The sequence below is a fragment of the Schistocerca cancellata genome, chromosome 4 (genome assembly GCF_023864275.1).
Source record: "Schistocerca cancellata isolate TAMUIC-IGC-003103 chromosome 4, iqSchCanc2.1, whole genome shotgun sequence".
Classification (NCBI taxonomy): Eukaryota; Metazoa; Arthropoda; class Insecta; order Orthoptera; family Acrididae; genus Schistocerca; species Schistocerca cancellata.
In genome coordinates, this window is record NC_064629.1 from 351,759,833 (window position 1) to 351,778,582 (window position 18,750).

General features: G+C 42.7%; 1 protein-coding gene across 1 annotated transcript in view; it reads right to left on the bottom strand.

Annotated features, from left to right (window-relative positions):
* The window catches only part of LOC126184195 (uncharacterized), a 411,405-nt gene that overhangs the window by 125,414 nt on the left and 267,241 nt on the right, over positions 1 to 18,750 (bottom strand). The gene's annotated exons all lie outside the window — the stretch shown is intronic.

Consider the following 18,750-nt stretch of genomic DNA (forward strand, 5'->3'; position numbering starts at 1 on the left):
AACACTGCATCTCCGGCACAGCGATGAAGTGGGGATTTTCTCGTTCGACCATTTCACGAGTGAACCGTGGATATCAGAAATCAGGGAAGACATCAAATCTCTGACATCGCTGTGGCCGGAGAAAGGTCCTGCAAGAACGGGACCAACGTAGACTGAAGAGGATCTATCACCGTGACAGAAGAGCAACTATTCCGCAAATTGCGGCAGATTTCAGTGCTGGGCCATCAACATGTGTCAGCGTGCAAACCATTCAACGAAATATCATCAATATGGGCTTTCGGAGCCGAAGACCGACTCGTGTACCCTTCATGAGTGCACGACACGAAGCCTTACCCCTCTACTGGGCTCGTCAACACCGACATTGGACTGTTGATGACTGGAAGCATGTTGCCTGGTCGGACGATTCTCGTTTCAGATTGTATCGAGAGGATGGGCATGTACGGGTATGGAGACAACATCATGAATCTTTGGAACCTGCATGTCAGCAGGGAACTGTTAAAGCTGGTGGAGGCTGTATAGCCATATGCATCCATTCATGTCTCTCGCGCATTCCGACGGACGTGGGCAATTCCAGCAATATAGTGCGACACCCCAAACCTTCACGATTGCTACAGAGTGGCTCCAGGCAGACTCTTCTGACTTGAAACACTTCCACTGGCAACCAAATTCCCCGGACATTAACTTTCTTGGGCATATCTGGGATGCCTTGCAACGTGGTGTTCAGAAGAGATCTCCACCCCCTCCGTTCTCTTCCAGATTTATGACAGCCCTGCAGGGTTCATGGCGTCAGTTGCCTCCAGCACTACTTCAGACATTAGTCGAGTCCAAGCCACGTCGTGTTGCGGCACTTCTACGTGCTTTCTGGAGCCTTACACGATATTAGATAGGTGTACTAGTTTCTTTGGGTCTTCAATGTAATTTACTTACACAGTTCCAGCCACCAAGTTAACAGAGAATCTCTGCTGGTGATCACAAAACAGAGTGATGTGAGGATTTTCACCACTCTAGGCATCGCTACTGCGACACTTGTATCACGACTGTGGTATTCTCCTTCCGTGAAAGATGCAACCGGATGGTAGTTCGACACTGTTTTACCCGTACCATGTAATTAGAATGCATACAGACAGATTTCTTTGATTTTAAAGATGCTACTGTAACCTTGTTCTCAATGTTGGCTTGTAAAATGTAGGAATGCAATATGGTCAGCGTCTCATAGGCATGCATCTCGAATAACCACTAGTAATTCTTAGTCTGAAACAGAATAATGGACAATAGTCAATGCAATCTGAACAGGAAAGACCATGGCTGATGTATGTCATGCCATACTTCGTGTCTGAAACACCAGTCATGTCTGTCAGTTGCAAAACAGAAAATCCTATTGACGATGTTGCCATTTCTTCCTCAAGAGCACAGTGACTTCTACCGCAGACTGTGCAGAACCTGTTCGCAAGGATGCAGTGGTGTAAGAAACAGAAGTCAGTATTGAGAGATTTTTTCCTTCAATTTAATTTTGTTCTTCCGGAATAAAAATTGCGAAGATAAGAGTAATGGCGTTTGTTGACTACAGTTCTACCATTTAAAACATTACTACAATCTTTCTGTACTTGCATTATCACAGATAAAACGTAGTGTCACAGCACTAACGGCACTTGAAACAAAAACTTTCTTATTGGTACATCGAACCAGTTGGCTCCTTGGTATGGTACATAAAACATGCTTTATAATTATTTACTTTACAATTTGTCTCATTATTATTGGCAGTGATGAGGTGAACAGCATAATTCTGTGCTATCAGAATACGTTCTCAATACTTTTGGACACAAATATGTTATGTATAAAATGAGCTAGTTTGTTTAGTGACTCTTGTAACAAATGTGAGTTTAGACACTTAAAAATGTTTGACAGCTCCACTCTGTAGTTGTTTCTTATGAAGCATAAAAACTTACAATGAGTGACTCACATTCATTCACTGTTAAACAGAGATTTCGTATACCCAGATATCTCATTTCCTATCTTTGGTTTCTTACTTCAACCTCTGAGTGTAATGTCCCTTTTGTTTAGTTTGGATCCTAAATGCTTTGGACGCCATATATGTACTAGTGGAAACATCTGAGGTAACATCTGATGTAGTGCGTAGGAGAATTAATGTTGGAAAAACTGAACTTCGGGTTTCTCTTGAGGAACAGATCAGGTATTACTTCAAATGAGATCACCAATGATACTAAACCACAATATTTTCTTTATCTCGGTGCAATGAAACTCAAGGCAAAAAGATACTCGCAGAAGTTTGCTAATCAAGAACGGATATCATCCGCGAACAAGGAACTTATTCCTAACTGGAAGCTGTTAGGTTTTGTGCAAATGACCACCAAAACAGAGCCGCCACTAATCCAACATCTTTCCTTTAGAAGTCCCCATGTTGAGACACTAAATGAGTGATAACTAGGGGCTGACAGAGAGAGCTCTCTTACTGTGATTTTCAGTTCTTAATTACAGCTTCATGCAAGCTAAGTGAAATAACTTTCATTTGACAGTTCGTTGTAACTCAGTATTACAAAAAGGCTGTCACATCACAAACCTCATAAAATTTTCAAGGATCATAGCCAACGCAACAGTTACCAATGTAATTAGCTAGTTAATTTCACGGGAGCAATTATTGTGAACACTTGTAACGTTACCAAACATGGCATTTGTCGGCCAACACCAAAGATCTGTGTTTCATGATCCAAATAGCCCTTTACGTACTACTATAAACTCGTACAAGTCACAAACGTTTTGTGGTTCTGTACATTCACTTGTGTGAGATCAAGCACAAATAATGCAGTTACGCTAGAGTTTTACAATATCCTGTACATTTATTCAGTTAACAGCGCCGTGATAGGAATAAATTGTGATTTTGTTAATTATTCGTTAACATTCTTTTAGAGATAAGTATGTATGTAATAACCACAGAACTGTATATTCCCCGTCATTTACAGAGTATAGTGTATAAAGCTGGTTAACCACTACATGAAGGAAACATAAATTTATGCTCGAACATTGCTAAGCGTGAATATTTGTCTACTTAAAGCTACTGATTCAATATCTTTTGGCTATAAAAGTTGCTTAGTGCCATAATTCAGAACAAATGAGAACAATATTTCAATATTGATATATTTTGTTGCAACCCCTTACCATATGTCATGCGTAACTTATCATTCGTGCTATTAATAATTACCTTCAGCACCACAGTTAAACGTCCACTCTTTAAAGCAGAGAAAGACGTGCTCCTAAAACACCTGGAACTGCAATGCTAAGCCCAAAGACACAGTGAAAAGGCAAGCGTCTTACCCGACTCTTTTTCAGGTAAGCCATGTTATATTAAGGCAGAGGATTCGAACAAATCCAGAAGTTAACACCGAAGCATTTTCAAAAGAGAATTTCCTCTTTCTCGATATTGTAGCCTGTCCATTGAATCTGCTGATCCTATTTTCCTTAAATAAAATAGTCTGATACAGATTTGTACATGATCCACATGTTTATCTTGGATTTACCGAATTCCTTTTCCTTTTGGGATAATTTTTCATCTGTAGTATGATCAAAACAACGTTTAACATTTAAACTCACCAATCGCCCTAAACAGGATTGATTTTGGTGTCAGAAATGTTTGAGAATAGACAGAATATTTTGAAGCATAGAGTTTGCACTTCTCGGTTTTCCATCATAAAATGTTCTAACTAAATGTAATATAATATCATTGTAGACTTGCAAATATAAGTATATGAAGCAGAGAAATAAACAAGCCACCTCTAAAACAAAACATGGTTTATGCATTCTGGAGGCCATCGCCATAATTTCGCGGCAAGGAGATGAACAGATTCTGCTAGGTAGTATCGCTGTAGTATGCAGCAGAGTGCAACAATGTTAATGGTGATTCCACAGTCTGGTGTGAAATATAACTCGTAACCTCAGCAGATCACTTGGCTGTTCTGGAGATGTAAAGTTACGTGTATGTAGGCGAGCGATTTGACCGTGTGGAGGTGGTATGAGTGGAGGTGAAATTGTTGTACGGCTGAGCACTAGCGGGCCGAAGGCTCAGAGCGCAACGCGGCAGGTCCGACTAGGTGACGGGTACGAGTGAGTCAAGATACAAAGACGAGCAGCGTCGCCGGATATGGTAAATCTCAGAGATTGGAATCTGGACGGCTGTTGGTCGCTTGGTCTGTGTGCAGTAGATGTACCCAAAATGGCGGAGTGTCAGAGAAACGGAAAGCTAGATTCTTACGGTTGTTTAAGAATCTGTAATAATTTATAGTGAAGCATTAAAGGCCGGCCAGTGTGGCCGAGCGGCTCTAGGCGCTACACTCTGGAACCGCGCGACCGCTACGGTCGCAGGTTCGAATCCTGCCTCGGGCATGGATGTGTGTGATGTCCTTATGTTAGTTAGGTTTAAGTAGTTCTAAGTTCTAGGGGGCTGATGGCCACAGAAGTTAAGTCCCATAGTGCTCAGAGCCATTTGAACCATTTTTTTGAAGCATTAAAGGATATCTGAATATATTTGCAATATCAAAGAAATGAGGCATATCCAATGACATAACAATATTTTCAATATCTTTAAAACTACAGAAGTTGATATTTCACAGTGACGAAGCATTTTCACAACGAATCTCAGAATTAACAACTTTTAACCATGTTATGTGATTTCAACAAACGATATCTCATATGATAGCATTACATGATAGCTATCATACCAGAGAGCTATTCATCTGTATCTATTTTATTTATTGACTTATGGTGCCTTTTATAACTTTTCAGTATGCAAATGTTTGTCAGAACATCATATTCTTCACAATTACACATTATATGAATGCAGCATGAATACCTCATATCCTAACATGCCTATGTAGTTATTTAATGGATAGTTTATTATTTTGTGAGTAAATTTATTTAAATGTTGATTGCAAGTGGCCTTAAGAAACTGTGCCAATTTAAAAGTGTCCATTCACTTATGATATTGGACAACACCATTGAAAAGAGGACCGAAAAACACTCACGCCAACGAGGCATAAAGAATTGTTTAAATAAATTTTAACGACAATTCGTTGCCTTCTAATGTGAGTGCACTTCCACAAGAGCACTACCTTATTTATTTATGAATAAATCTTTATTTTTAATAATTATAATTGATCTGAGTGTGACTGAATGCTTATAATATTTCTCTATTCCAACATTTTTATAAAATATTAGTTTAGGGTGGAATGTGGTCAAGTTAAGTCAGATCATGTCTGTAGAACTTAAGAACGATATATTATTGGTGGGGTGGGTTTCGGGCAGTGGAAAAGTGGACTGTATTGGAATACTGTTGGAGTAAGTGGATTCATGGACTTTTTGTATGAAGAGTTCAATGTTGCAATTCTAGTCATCAGGGTATCCACCCTGTCGTATCGGCTTATATTTGATCGTGGGTGATAGTTTCTGGGAGACGAACGGTCGGTATGAGACTTTAACATTTGAGTACACTTCAGCGGATATGGGGAGACATGGCTTAGGCACAGCCAAGGCTGCTAATCCATGACTCCGCAATATCCTTTCTTTCAGGAGTGCTAGTTCTGCAAGGTTCGCAGGAGAGCTTCTGTAAAGTTTGGAAGGTAGGAGACGAGTTACTGGCAGAAGTGAAGCTGTGAGGACGGGGCGTGAGTCGTGCCTGGATAGCTCAGTTGGTAGAGCACTTGCCCGCGAAAGGCAAAGGTCCCGAGGTCTCGGTCCGGCACACAGTTTTAATCTGCCAGGAAGTTTTATAAAAAACATAACAATAAGTTACATATTTCCTACATACCGTCATTGTCGGTGCAATATACTGTCGACTATATGTGTACGAATGTACATTCAGACGAATACAGTCTAACAAACATACGTACTGGAAGTAATGATTACAAGTACTTTAAAGGGAAGAGAACAAATTAGTCTATGCCTGCAGGAATGTGGTCCAACGACTACTATGTTGAAATTACAGGAATTAATGTGTGTTTAGAGAGAGCGGGATATCGACTTTTCCGCTCAACATTTGTAAATAAAGAGAGAGGGGGGACCAATTGTGGTTCGAGATGCCTACTGCCGTATGTCAAACATTGAGATGGCAATAATTCCGGCGATATTGAAACCATTATAAGTTTCCTTTTTTGTTCGTAACACTTCGGGCTATTCGCAGGCGGTATTTTCCGTTATGGATGAAATATTCGGCTTTCACTGAAAATTGCCCCTTGTACACCGTGATTTAAGGAAAATGGAAATGGAATAAATTCCGAAATATTTAATTTTCTCCTTGCACATTCAACGGTTTACAGTGTCCGAACTGTCAGAAAAGTGGCTAGTATTGGTTTTATATTTTCTTTGACAATATAAATGGCAAATAAAAAGGCGATAATATTAATGACAATTCAGAGGAAATTGACTTGAACGTAGATTTGCTTTCTCTCTTTTTGTACTTCTATATTGACGTTTAGCAAATATTCGATAGATAATAGGTTACTGAGTTAGATACTTCTCCAGCAATAGCATATCGTTCTTCAAGAATTTGCTGGCGGAAAGTCGTAATAACTCTACCCCCATTATGAACCATATATGGTGAATCTTTCACAAGATCTTTTAATACACATTTTTGCAATGAACTAACATTTTATTCCAGACTCTTGGCCTTTCTCCTTTGTCGTAGTTGGCAGAAATATAATGCGAAATGGGTTTTCCGACCTCCATCTAGGGTTCCGGTCCTTTTAGGTTGCGTTAAGGATGATCTTGTTTTGCGTAAGACTGCTGTTTCATATTCCTTGCAGTTTTTACATGTCATACATTGGTCAGATTCTTCCTGCCTTCTCCCTCTTAAAAAAAACAGACGGACAGAGATAATGCTACCTCACCCATTGTTTAGTAATTCTCACTATCGGTAACTTCAGGCGTCAGTCATATGTGGTTGTGTGGAGGTGCTTGTGACTACAGTGTGTTTGTGTGTGTGTGTGTGTGTGTGTGTGTGTGTGTGTGTGTGTGTGTGTGTGAGTGTGTGTATGTGCGTGTGTGCATGTGTTATCTTTCCGGAATTGCTCTGAAAACTCAGGTTTTAAATTCACTTGCACAGTGCTTATTTGTTGCGGTTTTGTCTTGATAGTGACACAGTGGTAACATAATCAAAATATCGGTAGTTGTCTCCACGTTACCCAGTTGCATTCCCGTCGGTCAAAAAAAAAAAAAAAAAGGTTCAAATGGATCTGAGCACTATGGAACTTAGCTGCTGTCGTCATCAGTCCCCTAGAACTTACAACTACTTAAACCTAATTAACCTAAGGACATCACACACACCCATGCCCGAGACAGGATTCGAACCTGCGTCAATAGTGGTCGCGCGGTTCCAGACTGTAGCCCCTAGAACCGCTCGGCCACTCTGGCCGGCCCTGTCAGTCAACTGAACATGGTGTATATCGGGAGAATCTCAGGTCTCACACAATCAAGTACTTTTCCACAGACAACGTTGTTTCTTGGTCTCAGTTCGTACTTTTCGCTCTGTGAAGAATAACTGGAAAACGTAAACTTCCTCCAAATTTGTTTGTTCATACAACTACTCTTCCAACTGCTGACGCAGTGCATAGTACACATGTCAGCTTCGGCACAGAAAAAGTAAATTATTGAGTGCGTTTATTAACAATCCCTGAGGAAAAAACCTGTCGAGTGCTTTGCGAGAGTGTGCTTCCAATTACGACAGGTGTGGTATCTATATCGAAGGTATTTTAAATTCTGTAGTGTTGTTCCTTCTACCTAATTTCCGGAAGGGCAAACTCACGGTCTGATCTAATAAAGAAACATGTACAAATTTGTTCATAGATAATTAAAAAACTATAGTTTCTTACTATTTTTAAATCCTCTTAATTGTGAGAGCCCGTATTTTGTGATCGAGAGGACAGCTGAAAACTGGCCAGCGCACTGAAAATTTGCCTGCAAATAAGCGGCAAGGAATGGGGCTTCTTACCAAAAGCTTTGTACTGTTAATAGTTATTAAAATCGTGTTATATTTAATAACTATCTTCCTTAACCCAATTCACTTGTAAACATCGATGACGACTTGAACTCAGTATGCAAGTCGTGAAGAGATCCACAAGAAGTCAGTGTATGAAACAGCTTTGTTCACCATGTCGAGATTTTTCCTGTATTCTATAAGGGGCAGTCAAATGAAACGAGAGATATGGAAAACAGTAAGTTAGTTATTTATTTCAAAAGTGATTCGCACAGTTGTTCATAAATTTATCTCAACGTGAGAAAGACGGTCAAACTTTCATGGGAAAATGTTTGTGTTAGCACTCTTTCATTAAACTCTTTGTCCGGAGTTAATCGAACGCCGCTAATGTCTTTCTTCAGATCTAGAAAAATATGGAAATCGTATCAGAAGAGAACGGGACTGTATGGAGGATGCATAAGAACTTCCCAGCGACACTTCCGCATCGAAGTGGAAACTGCATGGACAACAAGTCGGCCGGCATTTTTCAGCGAATTGTTTCGACTGCGCTGCAGAAGTTTCATTTACGCATCCTCCATACAGTCCCATTCTCTCCCTGTGCGATTTCCACGCTTTTGGAGCCCTGAAGAAAGACATTCGTGGCCGTCATTTTCTTCAGCGAAGATATGCACCCTTGGGTACAATCATGATTTCGTAGACAACTATCAACATTTTTCCGTGAAGGCATTGACTGGTTTGTCTCACACAGGTATAAATTTATTGACATATATGACTACTATATTTCAAATAGTAAACGATTGACTTTTTTTTCATCTGTCTCGATTTCATTTGACTGCCCCTTACACACAGTGTGACAAAAGTCACGGGATAGCGATATGTATATATACAGATGACTGTAGAATCACGTAAAAAAGGTGTAAAAGGGCAGTGCATTGGCGCAGCTGCCGTTTGTACTCAGGTGATTCATGTGAAAAGATTTCCAAGGTGATTATGGCCGCAGTAGGTACTGAGAGATGAAGAAGCTTGCACAAGATAGAGTAGCATGGAGAGCTGCATCAAACCAGTCTCAGGACAGAAGATCTCAACAACAACAACAACAAAAATAATATGGCCACACAACGTGAACTGGCAGACTTTGAACGCATAATACTAGTTGCAGCTAGAGGCATGGGATATTCCATTTCAGAAAATATTAGGAAATTCGATCTTCCGACGTACTCATTCGCAAGAGTGTGCCGAGAATACCAAACTCCAGTTCTCGCCTCTCACTGCGGACAACACAGTGGCGATGACCTTCATTTGATGACCGAGAGTAGTGGCGTTTGCATAGACTCGTCAGAGGTAACAAACAAGCAGAAATGACTGAGAAAAACGCAGAAATTAATGGAATAAGAACGGCAAACCTATCCGTTAGGACAGTGTGACGAAATTTGGCCTGAATTGGCTGTGACAGCAGACGTGCGACGTGAGTGCCTTTTCTAACAGCATGAAATCGCCTGCAGTGACGCTCCTGGGCTCTTGACCATATCAGTTAAAACCCAGCGGAGTGGAAAACCATGGACTGATCAGATTCGTCCCGATGAGAGAGGAAGGAGGCGATCAGACGGACGTAATTGACAGGAAGGGTGAAGGTTTGGAGCTTGAAGAGGAGACCGGAATGCCATACACAGTCGTAAGCACGTTCGATGTCTAAAGAGAGGAAGATGGCGGAGCGACGGCAATTGAGTTAGCCGGAGAGGAGGTGAGTGAGATGAAGGAGAAGATCATCAGCATTAAAGAAGGGTCGGAAGCCACATTGGGTGAGGGGGAGCCGACGACAAGATGCCAAGCGCTGCATTATATGCTCCACTGTGGCGGTCACAGATGCTGGTCGGCGGCAAAGAAATACGCTTTCACATGTGCCGTCTCTAGCGAAGGCGTACAGACATTCGATTCGCTTATCGATGTATGATCGGCGGCGGTTGCACCATGACGACTTCTCTGCAGTTTAATTACCGCAAGAGCCGGATTTCATGCCTTGGCCGAATTGAAACCATTATCTCTATTTATTAAATTATTAGCTAATCCAATCTCTATAGCTTCCTTGAGGACGGATTCATAAAAGGAAGATGTGGATGTTAAAATCTTCACATCACTGTAATTCATAGAATTCTCTGTATCAATACAATGTTCGGCCGCAACTGACTTGTCTGGCTGTCAGAAGCGTGTGTATCTTCGATGCCCCACACCTCTCTCATGCACGATCCATGTTGTTTGACCTATGTACGACATCTCACAATTTCCGCAAGAAATCTAATACACACCCGCTTTACGAAGCTGTAAATCGTCCTTCACAGAGCCGAGTACAGCTGCAGTCTTGGTGAGGAGCCGGAAGATCACCTTAACTCAGTGTTTCTCAAGAATGCGGCCTATCTTCGAGGAAAGAGCACCCACATAGGGCAAAAAGACACTACATCTGAAAGAATTACTATCTTCATTCCCATCACATACGTGCATTCTAGGTTTTGCATTGAATGCTGTAAGAATTTGTTGTGCAGAAAATCCATTCCATTTAAAAATGCTCTCGAGGTATGCGAGCTCTTCTTTCAAATTGGTTTTATCGGATATACAATGCGCGCTATGCACTCAGGTCTTAAGGACACCTAAGGTCTGTGAAGGGTGATGACAGCTACTGGCACGAAGATATAGAGTTGCGTCTGTTAGTTTCCGATATACAGCATGTCCTAATGTGCCATCAACTTTGCGGCGAACGACAACATCCAAAATGGGGAGGCAGCCGTCTATTCTACTTCCATAGTAATTATGATGCTGGCATGGATAGAATACAAATGCTCAAGAAATCAGTGCAATTCTTCCATCCCGTGCGGCCATGCGACGAATGTGTCCTCCACGTACCTCCAGAAGACCGTTGGTTTACAACTTGCTGAGCCCAGTGCTTTGTTCTCGAAGTCTTCCATGAATAAATAAGCTACTAGAGGGAAGAGGCGGCTTCCCATAGCAACGCCATCAATCTGCTCGTAAAATACGCCATTAAACTGAAAATAAGACGATAAAAGCACATGTTCAAATAAGGTCGTAATGTTTCTATAAAAATTTTGGCTGATATGAGATAAAGAGTCCTTTAAAGGTACCTTGGTGTATAATGATACCACTTCAAAACTAACAAGCACATCCGTACTATTTAGCCTGACATTGATAAGTCTCTGAATAAAATCAACATAATTTGCAGCCGACCAGCATCTGTGACGCGCATGCGCAGTACCGCCGCGGTGGAGCACGTAAGGCCGCGCTTGGCATGTTGTCGTCAGTATTGTGACTCACTCTGAGGATGGCCGGACGATACGCGGCCGAAATATCAGTGAAGGAAATGTTATTTGCGCGGCTGTACGTCCGAAATTTAATGGGCTATTCATTACGCCGCGATAAGTTGATAATGCACATCAGGTACCTCTTAGGGGAGGAGACGGTTTCATGGGTCGGCAGTTTGGACAAACTATGACACCAGAAAGAAAAACTACTGAGCTCCTTGAGTATCTTACTGAAGTGCCGGGACCATGGAGTTGTCCCAGAATTTGCAAGGTTGGTTCACTTAGTTAAGAACGCTGCAGAAAATATAATTTTACGTAGGGCTGGTTCTGTTGTTTTCGGAGAATGAATTAGTTTTTCTCGTCGGAAGTTGGACATTGTTTCTGAACACCTGTATCATCTGCATTTGAAGGTAGCAGCTGTTTTATCTCCTGACTGGATTGGTGGCACGACATGGGCTAAGTCTGACTGGATTCGCGAAGTGACCACAAAAAGACAGATTACCAAGTACAACCAACTGGACCAGCCTTCTCAGGTGGACTCTGCTATTAGACGTCCTGTCATGAATTTGACGGGTAAGGATCTGGACGAAGCAACGTTGTCTGTCTTAAATAAAGGGCTAAATTTTGCCCCTACTCCAAAGACTTTGCCGATATCATCTTTCATCAGTGCCATTGAAGAAGCTGTCCGACCACTATCAGAGAATTATGCTGAAGAAATGAGATGAGAAACCTGTCGAGAAATTACGTAGCGTCGTCCACAAAGAAGCAAGGTTTCCAAGGAAGGAAGATATGCGATACGAAAGCTGCGTGAGGTCGTCCTGCGTTATGATAAATGCAATGCTACCGTCCTTTTACCTCAGCAAGTCTAGAAGGAAAAGATATGTGGTCTACTTAGTTCTGGTGCATACCAGAAGATTAACAAAGATCCTACTAACAAGGTGACAATAAGGACTCCTGCACTGCTGAACGCTTTATCACTGCCGAAGGAGGTCATAAGCAGTTTAAAAGTACGAGGCGCAGTATCACCGAGATTATATGGTCTTCCTGAAGTTCACAAGATGGATAAGGATGAGCGTCTAGAGGACTTGCCTATGAGACCTATAACGAGCACTATTATTCACCAACCTATTTTTCTACTAAATCACTACTGCCCATTAAAATTGCTACACCACGAAGATGACGTGCTACAGACGCGAAACTCAACCGACAGGACGATGTTGTGATATGCAAATAATTAGCTTTTCAGAGCATTCACACAAGGATGGCGCCGGTGGCGACACCTCCAACGTGCTGACATGAGGAAAGTTTCTCATACACAAACAGCAGTTGACCACCGTTGCCTGGTAAACGCTGTTGTGATGCCTCGTGTAAGGAAGAGAAATGCGTACCATCAAGTTTCCGACTTTGATAAAGGTCGGATTGTAGCCTATCGCGATTGTGTTTTACCGTATAGCGACATTTCTGCTCGCGTTGGTCGAGACCCAATGACTGTTAGTAGAATTTGGAATCGGTGGGTTCAGGAGGGTAATACGGAACGCCGTGCTGGATCCCAACGGCCTCGTATCACGAGCAGTCAAGATGACAGGCATCGTATCTGCTTGGCTGTAAAGGATCGTGCAGCCACGTCTCGATCCCTGAGTCAACAGATGGGGACTTTTGCAAGACAACAACCATCTGCACGAACAGTTCGACGACGTTTGCAGCAGCATGGACTATCAGCTGGGAGACCATGGCTGCGGTTACCCTTGACGCTGCATCACAGACAGGAGCGCCTGCAACGGTGTACTCAACAACGAACCTGGGCGCACGAATGGCAAAACGTCATTTTTTCGGATGAATTCAGGTTCTGCTTACAGCATCATGAAGGTCGCATCCGTGTTTGGCGACACCGTGGTGACCGCACATTGGAAGCGCGTATTCGTCATCGCCATACTGGCATATCACTCGGCATGATGGAATGGAGTCACCTCTTGTTCGTATTGATGGCACTTTGAACAGTGGACGCTACATTTCAGATGTGTTTCGACCCGTGGCTCTACCCTTCATTCGATCCCTGCGAAACCGTACACTTCAGCAGGATAATACACGACCGCATGCTGCAGGTCCTGTACGGGCCTCTCTGGATACAGAAAATGTTCGACTGCTGCCCTGGCCAGCACATTCTCCAGATCTCTCACCAATTGAAAACGTCTGGTCAATGGTGGCGGAGCAACTGGCTCGTCACAATACGCCAGTCACTACTCTTGATGAACTGTGGTATCGTGTTGAAGCTGCGTGGGGAGCTGTACCTGTACACGCCATCCAAGCTCTGTTTGACTCAATGCCCTGGCGTATCAAGGCCGTTATTACGGCCAGAGGTGGTTGTTCTGGGTACTGATTTCTCAGGATCTATGTACCCAAATTGCGTGAAAATGTAATCACATGTCAGTTCTAGTATAATATATTTGTCCAATGAATACCAGTTTATCATCTGCATTTCCTCTTGGTGTAGCAATTTTAATGGTCAGTAGTGTATTTAGCTTCCTTATTAAAATAATTGGTAGGAAAATGTAGTCACCACATTCGTAATTCTATGGATTTTATTCAGAAACTTAGCACTCTCAGGCTAAATAGTATGGATGTGCTTGTTAGTTTTGACGTGGTATCATTATACACCAAGGTACCTGTAAGGACTCTTTATCTTCTATCGGCCAACACTTTGATAAGAATATTACGGCCTTATTTGAACATGTGATTTTATCGTCTTATTTTCAGTTTAATATTGGATTTTATGAGCAGATTGATGGCGTTGCTATGGGAAGCCCTTTCAACGTGGACGACACATTTCTGGTATGGCCGTACGGCGTCGATGAATTACATCGATTTCTTGAGCATTTGAATTCCATCCATGCTAGCATCAAATTAACTGTGGAAATAGAAAAGACGGCTGCCTCCCCATTTTGGATGTTGGCGTTCTCTGTAAAGTTGATGGCACATTAGGACATGCCGCACATCAGAAACCAACACATATCTTCATGCCAGTGGCTGCCATCACCCTTCGTAGACCATTGGTGTCCATTCTTCACTCTCTGAGATGGCTGCAGCTTCTCCAAAATTGTGCTGTATATTCCCTACAAAGAATAAAGGCCTTGTTAACAAAATAAATCCTTATCTGTTCTTGTACAAACCAGGTACATGGGAGACAATTGCTGTGCTTGTTGCTTAGCCCCACTACGTTCCACCATAGCATGCCCAGGGATGGAAACATTTTGGAGTTATGTCTCTCTGTGTTGAACGTGTTATTTCCTTCTGAAGAGAGTCATGGGGCCGTGTGACCACCAGCAGGAGAAAGCTTTATCCGCTTCACATGCATATCATCTCTCATGGTTCCACCTACTCCGAATGGGAGCGCTTCCAACGGGCGCCGCCCTGCCTCATCAGTGGCTACCTGGCCCAGTCATGACAGACACATACTCCTTGGCATACATGTAAATTTCCAGCAAAGGCACCTACAGGTCGATGCTTGCTTGGCCAGGGGTCTGCCACCATGTCGGTACTTACAACAACCCTACAATTGGATCGCTACTGCACTGGGTTTTGGGCATATTACCTTATCTGAAAGGAAGGGCGCTAAAGTGGAAAGGCATGTTCCACATTTCTGAAAAAACTGGAAAAGTAGTGGCATGTGGAACCCAGAAATATTGAACATGTATTTATTAATGGAAATGTGTAGAGAGCGCCGATAATGAAATGAAAAACTAGGATCTTAAATCATGTACCAGGTCCAAGTGGGATCTGCATCAGGAAGACCGTCCGATATAAGGGGATAGTGGAAGTATAATCTTGCACCACAGAGAGGACAGTAGCCTGCAAAGGCTAAGGCCACGTGGCAGCCAAGCATACACTCAGAAAAGAGTTGAATCCCATGGGGAAAACTTTTTCTTGTTTTCTTTAAAAAACTCGCTGAAAATCCAAGTTTCGCTGCCATGTGTTACTACGGGAAGAACTCGCTGCTCGAAAACAAACTTTTCTAAGACTTCATCGCAGATTAAAGCTGTGTACTGGACCGAGACTCGAACTCGGAACCTTTGCCTTTCGCGGGCGAGTGCACTATCAACTCAGTTACCCAAGCACAACTCACAACCCGTCCTCACAATTTTACTTCCGCTATTACCTCGTCTCCTACCTTCCAAACTTCACAGAAGTTCTCCTGCGAAACTTGGCGGCGGTACTGGCGGAAGTATAATTGTGAGGACGGCTCGTGAGTCGTGCTTGGGTAGCTCAGTTGGCAGAGCACTTGCCCGCAAAAGGCAAAGGTCCCAAGTTCGAGTCTCGGTCCAACACAGTTTTCATTCTGGAAACTTTTCTAAGTTTCTTGACACACTAAACTCGGTTTGCGTTTCTTTCGCCCTCGAATCTAATTTGACTAGGTGCTAAATTTTAGGTTTTAAGTCTCCTTAGAAGTTAGCTAACTGTCGCAGAAAAACAAATTCATTAACTTTTTGTAAACAGTTGTCGATGGGTGTTATATGTGTTGCAGGTAGAAAAGAAGGTTTAGAAGAAACAGTAAGCACCTTTAACGCACTTAGCATAATGGCACCCTAGTTACTGTGATAGAAGAGCAGGCTACAAAGAATTTACGATCGATTCGTGTAGGTGAATGTCTGACTGAATCTGAACTTGATAAAACCAACAGTGAAATTAAATTTTATACTTAATTAACACTAATGTTACTTTTGTTCCTTAAACATATTTATATTTTAGTCCGCAACCAAACAAAAGAGAAAATAAAAACTGCAAAGATTATTATCCCTCTATATTATGTGAATAGAGTGGTTCTGAAGAAATTGTAGATATCACGGCAATGTCCGGGAAAAAACTTATTGTGGCTCAGCACTTTCTGTGTTGAAGTTGGTGCTTCCCACAATAGCTCCCATATCCAAGATAATGGGGTCCTGCAGGGCTCTGTACTGCATGTCTCTCTCTTTCGAGTGGCCATCAATGGTCTAGCAGCAGCTGTGCGGTATTCACTATCACCCTAATTGCATGCCAACAGTTTTTGATTTTGCTATTGCTCGTCTAGTGTGGATACTGCTGAATGTCAACTGCAGGGCGCCATTTGAAAAATGCAGTCATGGGTCCTCATTCATGATTTTCTGTTTTCAGCCGCCAAGACTGAAATCATGCACTTCTGCAAAACCAGAAGTTGAGCTAGAAAAACAATTGTTGAATATGGTGGATACGTATCGCTTTTTGGGACTGATCTTCGATGCCGAATTGAAATGGTTTCCCCATCTTTGCTAACTTAAGCAAAAGTGCTGGCTACACCTTAAAACGCATCATTACCTCTGTAGTACCAGCTCAGTAGCACTCTGCTAAATTATTCTGCTGCTTTACAAGGTTGTAATCCTGTCCTGTCTTGATTACGGGAGGCTGGCATATGCTTCGGCATCAACCTCAGCATTGCGATCACTGGACCCCTTACACCACTGTGGTGCCAAGTTGCAACAGGAGCCTTTTGATCTACCTCTGTGAACTGCCTACTCATGGAGGCCGAGGTCCCTCTGCTACATATCAGGTACCAACAACTGCTATTCAATTATGCTATACATGTTCGCATCTCCCCTAAGCATCTCAACTACCATATCCTTTTTCCTAGAAGTGAGATACACCTCCCAGAACAGGGAGGGTCACAATTATAGTTCGACTCTCGCCATTTGATAGGGAACAATCGTGTGTGTCCCCAGGGCGTGTACCCTGAACTCGAATCTCTCTGTGTTTATCTTTTTCAGTTGACCCAATGGCTTTACACAGCCCGTTCCTAGCTGTCCTCAATGCATTTTCGGGATCGCAAGTGGTATATACTGAGAGCTCACTGGTCGATGGGCGAACTGGTTTTGCATATATACATGCAAACTGCAGTGAATTACACTCCCTGCCATGTGGTTGCAGTGTCTCCACTGCTGAATTGGTGGCCACCGAACGAGGCCTTTGCCGTGCTAATTCTTGCGTCGGTAAGATCTTATAATTTGTAGCTACTCCCTGAGCATCCTTCAGGCTATAGAACCTATAGTCACCCATTAGTCACGACTATCCAGGATCATTTTTCTGACCTCCATGAAGATGGATCGCTGGTCGTCTTATTCTGGACTGCTGGATATGTTGGGATCTTAGAGAATGAACATGCCAACCTTTTGGCAAAGCTGGTTACTACGATGCCGATTTGAGAAATGGGGGTCCCAGAACTAGACCTTCTGTCGAATCTGCCCCATCAATTGGTGGATATTTGGAATTCAGAATGAACCACACGATACCCCTCCCCAAACAAACTTGGGGCAATAAAGGAGACCATGAAAATGTGGTAGACCTCCTTTCGCACTTCTCACAGGGAATCCACTGTCCTTTGTTGACTACGAAATTAGCTACACTTGGCTAACCCAGGGCCACATCCTCATTCGTGAGCACTCACATTACTGCCAATGTGGTGCATGCCTGATAGTGGCCCACATATACTGTCCAAATATGTATGGTTTGCGGCTTAACTCGCTATGTCTGGTGCTAGCAGACGACGCTAAAGTGGCTGACCTGGTTTTACGTTTCACCAGCAAAGGTGGTTCCTACTCTTCTCTATGAAGAGTGAAACTTTAGCCTCATTGACCGCCTGAGGCGTTGGAAGGGCACCCTCTGGCTGCTCTGGCCCTGGGGACCTCGACGGCCCTTATTCGGTGATACAGCCTGGCTCCTACGCTTACCACCTTGTTATTCTCTTTATGATTTTATATTTGTCACTTTTAATGTTGTGTCTTTCAAAAATTTTATCATCTTCTCTTTGCTGCACATTTCTTTCGAGTAACAAAGGGTGAAGTAGTATTGGTCGTATGCAGAGGGTGCATTTCCCACAGTATGCCATGCCCTAGGGACCTCCAGCTGCAGTCTAGAGAGAGCGGCTCATCCACCTTACGCCCTCTCACTGCTCTCCTATTTCCCCTTGCTTTTCTCTGTGTATTATTGTTTCGTGTTTGAAATTGGACTTCCCGTGATTTGCCTTTTTTATGCTTCCTCTGAGAATTATTACCGGTTCAATACGTGTAGGCAGAATTGACTGATGACCTCGCAGTTTCGCCCCTTTAACTCCAAAAAACCAACCAACCAGGAAAAAATCTCCAGTAAACATGGGATATAAAATATATACCTCAAGAAATGAAAGCAGTTTTTCGGAGCAGAGATGTGTTTCACAGTAGCAAACTTTGCAGGCCGCTGTGGCCGAGCGGTTCTAGGCGCTTCAGTCCAGAACCGCGCTGCTGCTATGGTTGCAGGTTCGAATCCTGCCTCGGGCATGGCTGTGTGTGATGTCCTTAGGTTAGACTGGTTTAAGTAGTTCTAAGCATAGACTAATGACCTCAGATGTTAAGTCCCATAGTGCTTAGAGCCATTTGAACCATTTGAGTAGTGAACTTTAACTAGTTGATGTTACAGTATGCACTT